General features: G+C 44.6%; 1 pseudogene; it reads left to right on the forward strand.

Annotated features, from left to right (window-relative positions):
- Positions 1–2,492: 2,492 nt before the first annotated feature.
- LOC114677065 (small ribosomal subunit protein uS13 pseudogene) lies at positions 2,493–6,843 on the forward strand (annotated as a pseudogene).
- Positions 6,844–7,159: the final 316 nt, after the last annotated feature.

Here is a 7,159-nt window from a genome sequence, read left to right on the forward strand (position 1 = left end):
AGTCTATGCAGAGCAGCTTAAGTCATTCTTGACCTAAAGCAGGATCTGAGTGCAGACTCAAAGCAGAACTCATACCTTGAGTGTATGGTTCAAATGCCATTTGCCTAGTAAACATTTAGGATTCTTTCAAAACTCATGTATTGTTGGAGTTGAAAACCCTTAGAGGAGATTCCGTTTCAGACCCCACTTGTTATGGATGAGAAATTTAGACACAGTTTGACCCAAACAGAGCTTTCGACTTCCGGTATTGCTGTTTCTGCTATGGCTTTCTGGTTTTGACTCTATAAAATTCTGAAAATCTTTCTCTTTGTATCTGCTGAAGGAGTCTAAATGGTGATATTTAATTTGGCAAAAAACCAATTACATATTTGTTATTATCTCAGGATGCATGAGATGGAATGGCGATTGAACAGTGATCACCCCCACAAAAGAAAGTTATCAGTGATGGTCCGGGCGCGATGGCTCACACCTGTCATCCCAGCACTTTGGGAGGCCAAGGCAGGCGGATTGCCTGAGCTCAGGGGTTCGCAACCAGCCTGGGCAACACGGTGAAACCCCGTCTCTACTAAAATAAAAAAAAGTAGCTGGGCGTGGCGGCATGCTCCTGTAGTCTCAGCTACTTGAGAGGCTGAGGCAGAAGAATTGCTTGAACCCACAAGGCAGAGGTTGCAGTGAGCCGAGATTGTGCCACTGCACTCCAGGCTGGGCAACAGAGTGAGACTCCATCTCAAAAAAAAAAGAAAGTTATCAGTGATGGATATAAAGTATCATTTTATGTAATACATAGTCATAAAGCATTAAATTATTTATCCTCAATTGTTAAGCTGGGTGGTATGTACATGGGACTTCAGGGCTTATTATGTTATTTTATATGTTTAAATTTTTCCTTAATAAAAACTTGACAAAATTACTTAGCCCTTGTTTGTTTGTTTTAAAGAGATAGGGTCTCACTATGTTGCCCAGGTGGATCATGAACTCCTGGGCTCAAGCAGTCTCCTGCCTCGGCCTCCCAAAGTGTTGGGATTAGTGGCGTGGGCCACCGTGCCCAGTCTCCCTTGTTTTAAACTATAAGTATATGATGCCTAGTCTATGCATTGAAAGAAATTTATTTCCTCTAAATATAAATGATTTAACAGTCATTTATTTAGCACTTACTCTGGGCTTAAACACTGTGCTAAGTTCTAAAGAAAGAAACAAAGATGAATTAGAGAGGTTAATCAATTTTTTGCAAGTGAAATAAAACCTGACATTTGTAGCCCTAATTAATTGGGGTTTCATTTTCTTACACTATAAGAAGTCTGAAGAAATATAGTCCAGAGATCGTACAGTGCCTTAATGACATCATCAAAGACCTAGGTCCTCCTTTTCCCCCAGGTATTTCTGGGAGTCATCAGATAAGATTGCCAGATAAAATACAGGACACATAGTTAAATTTGAATTTCAGGTAAATAACAAATAATTCCTCTTAGCATGACTACATCCCATGCAATATTTGGGACATATGTATATTAAACATTTTTTTGATTTTCATCTGGAATTCAATATTAACTGAGTGTCCTGGTTTTGTTTTTTTTTTTTAGATGGAGTGTTTCTCTGTTGCCCAGGCTGGAGTGCAGTGGTGGATCTCGACTCACTGAAACCTCTGCCTCCTGGGTTCAAGCGATTTCCTTTCCTCACCCTCACAAGTAGCTGGGACTACAGGTGTGCGCCACCATGCCCAGCTAATTTTTTTGTATTTTCAGTAGGAATGGGATTTCACCACGTGAGCCAGGCTGGTCTCGAACTCCTGACCTCAGGTGATCCGCCCACCTCAACCTCCCAAAGTGGTGGGATTACAGGCGTGAGCCACCGCACCTGGCCTTGTGTTTTTATTTGTTAAATCTAGCAATGCTGCCTTTAGGGAGCAGCTCACATGTGTTCACGACAAATACTATCAGTTACTCCCTTGGCCCATGTTTTCTAGAAAAACAGAGCAGAGGCAAGCTTCACATGCTACAGCTCATTGTAAATCCCAGGGCAGGGGCAAGGCAGGGAAGGAAGGAAAGAGAATGCAAAGTGGCACTTGGATTAGCAGCCCACAGCTTCCAAGGAAAGAGAGAGGCTGCCTAGTTGTGCGGAATGTTGTCTAGACAGGCCCTGTAGACACACCATGCCTTGGAAATATCCCTCTTGGTGAAAAAGGAGAGGGCTACATCTGCTAGGTCTTTCACCTTCTGTCATTGTTAAGATTCACTACACAGGGCATTGATTCCCCCCTCTTCTGGTTGAGTTACGTGGCTGCTCTATGCAGTTGATAGGGAGGCCAAATCCCATGTCCTCCAATACGGCCTTCACCTGAGCCCAGAAGTGTGGGAGGAGCCACAGCAGCTGTGGGTCTAGTAAGGAAAAATCAGGGCACCTGTGCTGTCCCCACAAGCGTTATAGAAGCCAAGTAGAAGCAGGCCCTCTCCAGGGGGAGGCTGAGGCTGCTGGCACTATGAGAAGATGAAGTGATGACGACCACAGCAGCAAGCGCACTGGCAGCCACAGCCCTGGGACGAGGAGACTGGGGTACGCATCACGTAGACCACGTTCTCACCTCCTCCTGCTAGAGCCTCCTCTGCTGGGGATCTGCTCCAGACACCACTGCCCTTGCAAGGTATCACTACTTCTGCTGGCCTCTTCACATGCATCTGCAGGGGCCACTGTGGCAGACCCCACAATTCCTGGCTGGGGGCTTCTGCCACCTTCTGTGCCACTGGAGCCCCTAAATGCTGTGGTAGAAAAGGAAGATGGCCTCTCTTTTCCTGAATTTGTTTCACACCTCTTTTAGGTGGTTACCTATGGGGACATTTTCTGAATCAAGTGTCAGCAAAATCACACTCAAACTGACCATGGCAAAAAATAAATAAGTAAACAAAAGGAAGATACTATTTATGTGATTGAAGACATTTCTTAGAAAATGACATACAAATGGCCAGTGGGTATTTGAGAAATGCTCAGCATCACTAATCATCAGGAAAATGCAAATCAAAACCACAATGAGATGTCATGTGACCCCAGTTAGAATAGCTATTATCAAAAAGACAAAAAAACTGCTGCTGAGAATATGGAGAAAGGGGAACACACACTGTTGGTGGGAATGTAAATTAGTACATCTATTACAGGAAACAATATGGAGGTTCCTTAAAAAGCTTAAAATAGAATTACCGTATGATCTAGCAATCCCACTGCTGGGTATATCTTCAAAAGAAGGGAAATTAATATATCAAAGAGACATCTGCACTCCCATGTTTATTGGAGCACTATTCATAATATCAAAGATGCAGAATCAGCCTAATTGTCAATCAGCAGGAGAATGGATAAAGCAAATATGGCATATATACACGGTAGAATACTATTTGGCCATGGAAAATAATGAAATCCTGTCATTTACAGCAACATGGATGGAACCGGAGGTCATTATGTTAAGTAAAATAAGTCAGGCACAGAAAGACAAACATCACATGTTCTCATGCATATGTGGGAACTAAAAGAGTGGACCTCATGGACATAGAAAGTAGAATGGTGGCTACCAGAAACTGGGAAAGGAAGCGGGAGGAAGATCAAGAGAAGTTGGTTAATGGGTGCAGAGATACAGTTAGATAGAAGGAATAAGTTCTAGTATTTTATAGTGTAATGGGAAGTTACAGTTAATTTTTTTTTTTTTTTTTTTTTTTTTGAGACGGAGTCTTGCTCTGTCACCCAGGCTGGAGTGCGGTGGCGTGATCTCGGCTCACTGCAACCTCTGCCTCATGGGTTCAACTGATTCTCCCACCTCAGCCTCCCAAGTAGCTGGGACTACTAATTTTTGTATTTTTAGTAGAAATGGGGTTTCACCATGTTGGCCAGGCTGGTCTCAAACTCCTGACCTCAGGTGATCTGCCCTTCTCAGCCTCCCAAAGGGCTAGGATTACAGGCATGAGCCACCACACCTGGCCTATAGTTAACAACTTATTGTGTATTTCAAAACAGCTAGAAGAGAAGAATTGTAATGTTCCCAGCACAAAGAAAAGAAAAATGTTAGACATGATGGATATCCAGTTACCCTGATTTGATCCTTACACATTGTATGCCTGTATCAAAATATCTTATGTATCCCAAAATATGTACAAATAATATAGATAATTAAAAATAAAAATTAAAAAGTATAGTGTTAAAAAAAATCCCAAGAGGAGCTTTACATTCAGATGTGGCTGGGCTCAGAGCTCGAGTGATGTCTTCTGGGTTCTTTCTATCTCTTTGCTCTGCTGTTCCCTGGGTTTTCAGCATTCTTAGGCTCTAGGCAGGGGCAAACCATCATAACCTAATGGCCTCCAAGGCAGTACAAGGAAAGCCTCTCTTCTGGGAGTTCTGCAGAGGAGTCTTGGGTTTCTTCTCATCAGACCAACTCAGGTGAGGAGCCCACTCCTAAGCCGGGGAATGAACTATGCTGACTGCCCAAGGCTGAGTCATGTGTTGCACCCCAACAACATGACTAGGAGAGGGTGGGGAAGTCAGGGAACGTTGCTGCACCAAGGGAGAGGATGCTGGGAGACAAACAAAGAAATACTGGCCACAGATTGGCCACAAACAAAGAAGAACTGCTTGTGCCTCCACTCCTCAAGGAGTTCTAATGTACACCCCCCTTCTCTACAGGACCACCAAGCCGTAAGTTCCTGGGGACTGTTCGTGAGGCAGACTAACAGAAGAAAACTATCTTAGTCAAAATCTTTCCTCTCCAACAACTAAGCCTGCTTACTGAACCAGGCTTGTGAGCTCCCCACCACCAACCAAGCTGACGACATGGAATCAAGCAATGTAGTTTCGGGTGCATTTGCTCCCAAAAGGTGTGGTCAGTATCTCATGCAGAAAGATTGTTTGGCCGTGTGATCCAGGAGAAACCACTCTGATCTTTGCTGATCCCAGGTCCCTCTGTGATCGGGTACAGGAGATCAGAACCCTCAAATAACAGGCTTGATACTATTCGGCTGTATCCCCACCCAAATCTCATCTTGAATTTTAGCTCCCACAATTCCCTCATGGCTTGGGAAGAACCTGCTGGGAGGTGATTGAATTATGGGGGTGGGTCTTTCCTGCACTGTTCTCATGATAGTGAATGAGTCTCACAAGATCTGATGATTTTAAAAATGTGGAGATTCCCTGCACAAGCTCTCTCTTTGTCTGCTACCATCCATGTAAGATGTAACTTGCTCCTCCTTGCCTTCCACCATGATTATGAGGCCTCCGCAGCCATGTGGAACTGTAAGTACATTAAACCTCTTTTGTTTTGTAAGTTGCCCAGTCTCGGGTATTTTTTGTTTGTTTGTTTGTTTGTTTTGAGATGGAGTCTCGCTCTGTCACCCAGGCTGGAGTGCAGTGGCGCAATCTCAGCTCACTGCAAGCTTCGCCTCCCGGGTTCACGCCATTCTCCTGCCTCAGTATCCCGAGTAGCTGGGGCTACAGGCGCCCACCATCACGCCCAGTTAATTTTTTGTAGTTTTAGTAGAGACGGGGTTTCACCGTGTTAGCCAGGATGGTCTCGATCTCCTGACCTCATGATCTGCCTGCCTCAGCCTCCCAAAGTACTGGGATTACAGGCATGAGTCACTGTGCCCAGCCCAGTCTTGGGTATGTTTTTATCAGCATCGTGAAAATGGACTAATATAAAGCTAAAGGTTTTCTATAATCAGATTTATCTTAAGCCTATCCTAAATATAAACCTGATTCATAGTTAGGAGGACAATTCTCTATTCCCATAAATAATAGGTCAGTTTATATAATAAACAGCTTATAAACTCCAGGTTGCTTTTCATACTTGACAGATCTGGTTTTTTGGATCAATATTCCCTACCAGAAGCATGTGGATTTGGAACCCAGCCCCAGTTCATGACTTATATGTGAAACACCTTGTGGGGAAGTCTGTCAGAATCAACGTAAGAATGTGCCCTTGTCCGGGCGTGGTGGCGCACGCCTGTAATCCCAGCACTTTGGGAGGCCGAGATAGGCGGATCACCTGAGGTCAGGAATTCAAGACCAGCCTGGCCAACATGCTGAAACCCCGCCTCTACTAAAACTACAAAAATTAGTCGGGCGTGGTGGCGGGCGCCTGTAATCCCAGCCACTCAGGAGGCTGAGGTAGGAGAATTGCTTGAACCTGGGAGGCAGAGGTTGCAGTGAGCCGAGATTGCGCCACTGCACTCCACCCTGGGCAACAGAGTGAGTCTTCATCTCAAAAAAAAAAGGTTGTGTCCTTTATTTAAAAATATTTTTTCCTTAGCCTTTGAGCCTATGGATAGGACAGGTTATCAGTCGGAGCTGTGCAGACTTAATCTTGATGTTTGGTCATCCAAAGCGCTGACATAGCTCTTCCACAGGAGGCCTGCGCATCGCCACTCATGCTGCCACTGTGTCTTTAGTGATCCCTGAGAAGTTCCAGCATGTTTTGTGAATACTCAACACCAACATCAACATGTGGCAGAAAATAGCCTTTGCCATCACTGCCATAAAGGGTATGCGCCGAAGTTATGCTCGTGTGGAGTTGAAAAAGCAGACATCGACCTCCCCAAGAGGGCAGGAGAATTCACTGAGGATGAAGTGGAACTCCCTGAGGATCACCCTTATGCAGAATCCACGCCAGTACAAGATCCCACACTAGTTCCTGAACAGACAGAAGGATGTAAAGGATGGAAACTATGGCTAGGTTCTGGTCCGGACAACAAGCTCTTTGAAGACATGGAGACCCATAGAGGGCTGTGCCACTTCTGGGACCTTTGTGTCTGAGGCCAGCATGCCAAGACCACTGGCTGCCATGGCTGTACTGTGAGTGGATTCAGGAAGCAGTAAGTTTGTAGGCCTGTCTGTATATATACTTAAAAAAATAAAAATAAAACAAAGTCCTGGTATCACCTTAAAGTTTAGGATAAGGTCACTGTGAAAAGATCCCAAGCCACACTATGAATTATACAAATGAGAGCACTGTTTATATCCAGTAGATGGACAGAAATAACAAAGTCTGACTAAACCAAATGTCAATAACGTATTATACATGACTGTGGGAATGTAAATTGGTTTAGCCACTATGAAAAACAATTTGTTGGGCTGGGCGCAGTGGCTCACGCCTATAATCCCAGCACTTTGGGAGGCCGAGGCGGGCGGATCA

The sequence above is a fragment of the Macaca mulatta genome, chromosome 1 (genome assembly GCF_049350105.2).
Source record: "Macaca mulatta isolate MMU2019108-1 chromosome 1, T2T-MMU8v2.0, whole genome shotgun sequence".
Taxonomy (NCBI): domain Eukaryota; kingdom Metazoa; phylum Chordata; class Mammalia; order Primates; family Cercopithecidae; genus Macaca; species Macaca mulatta.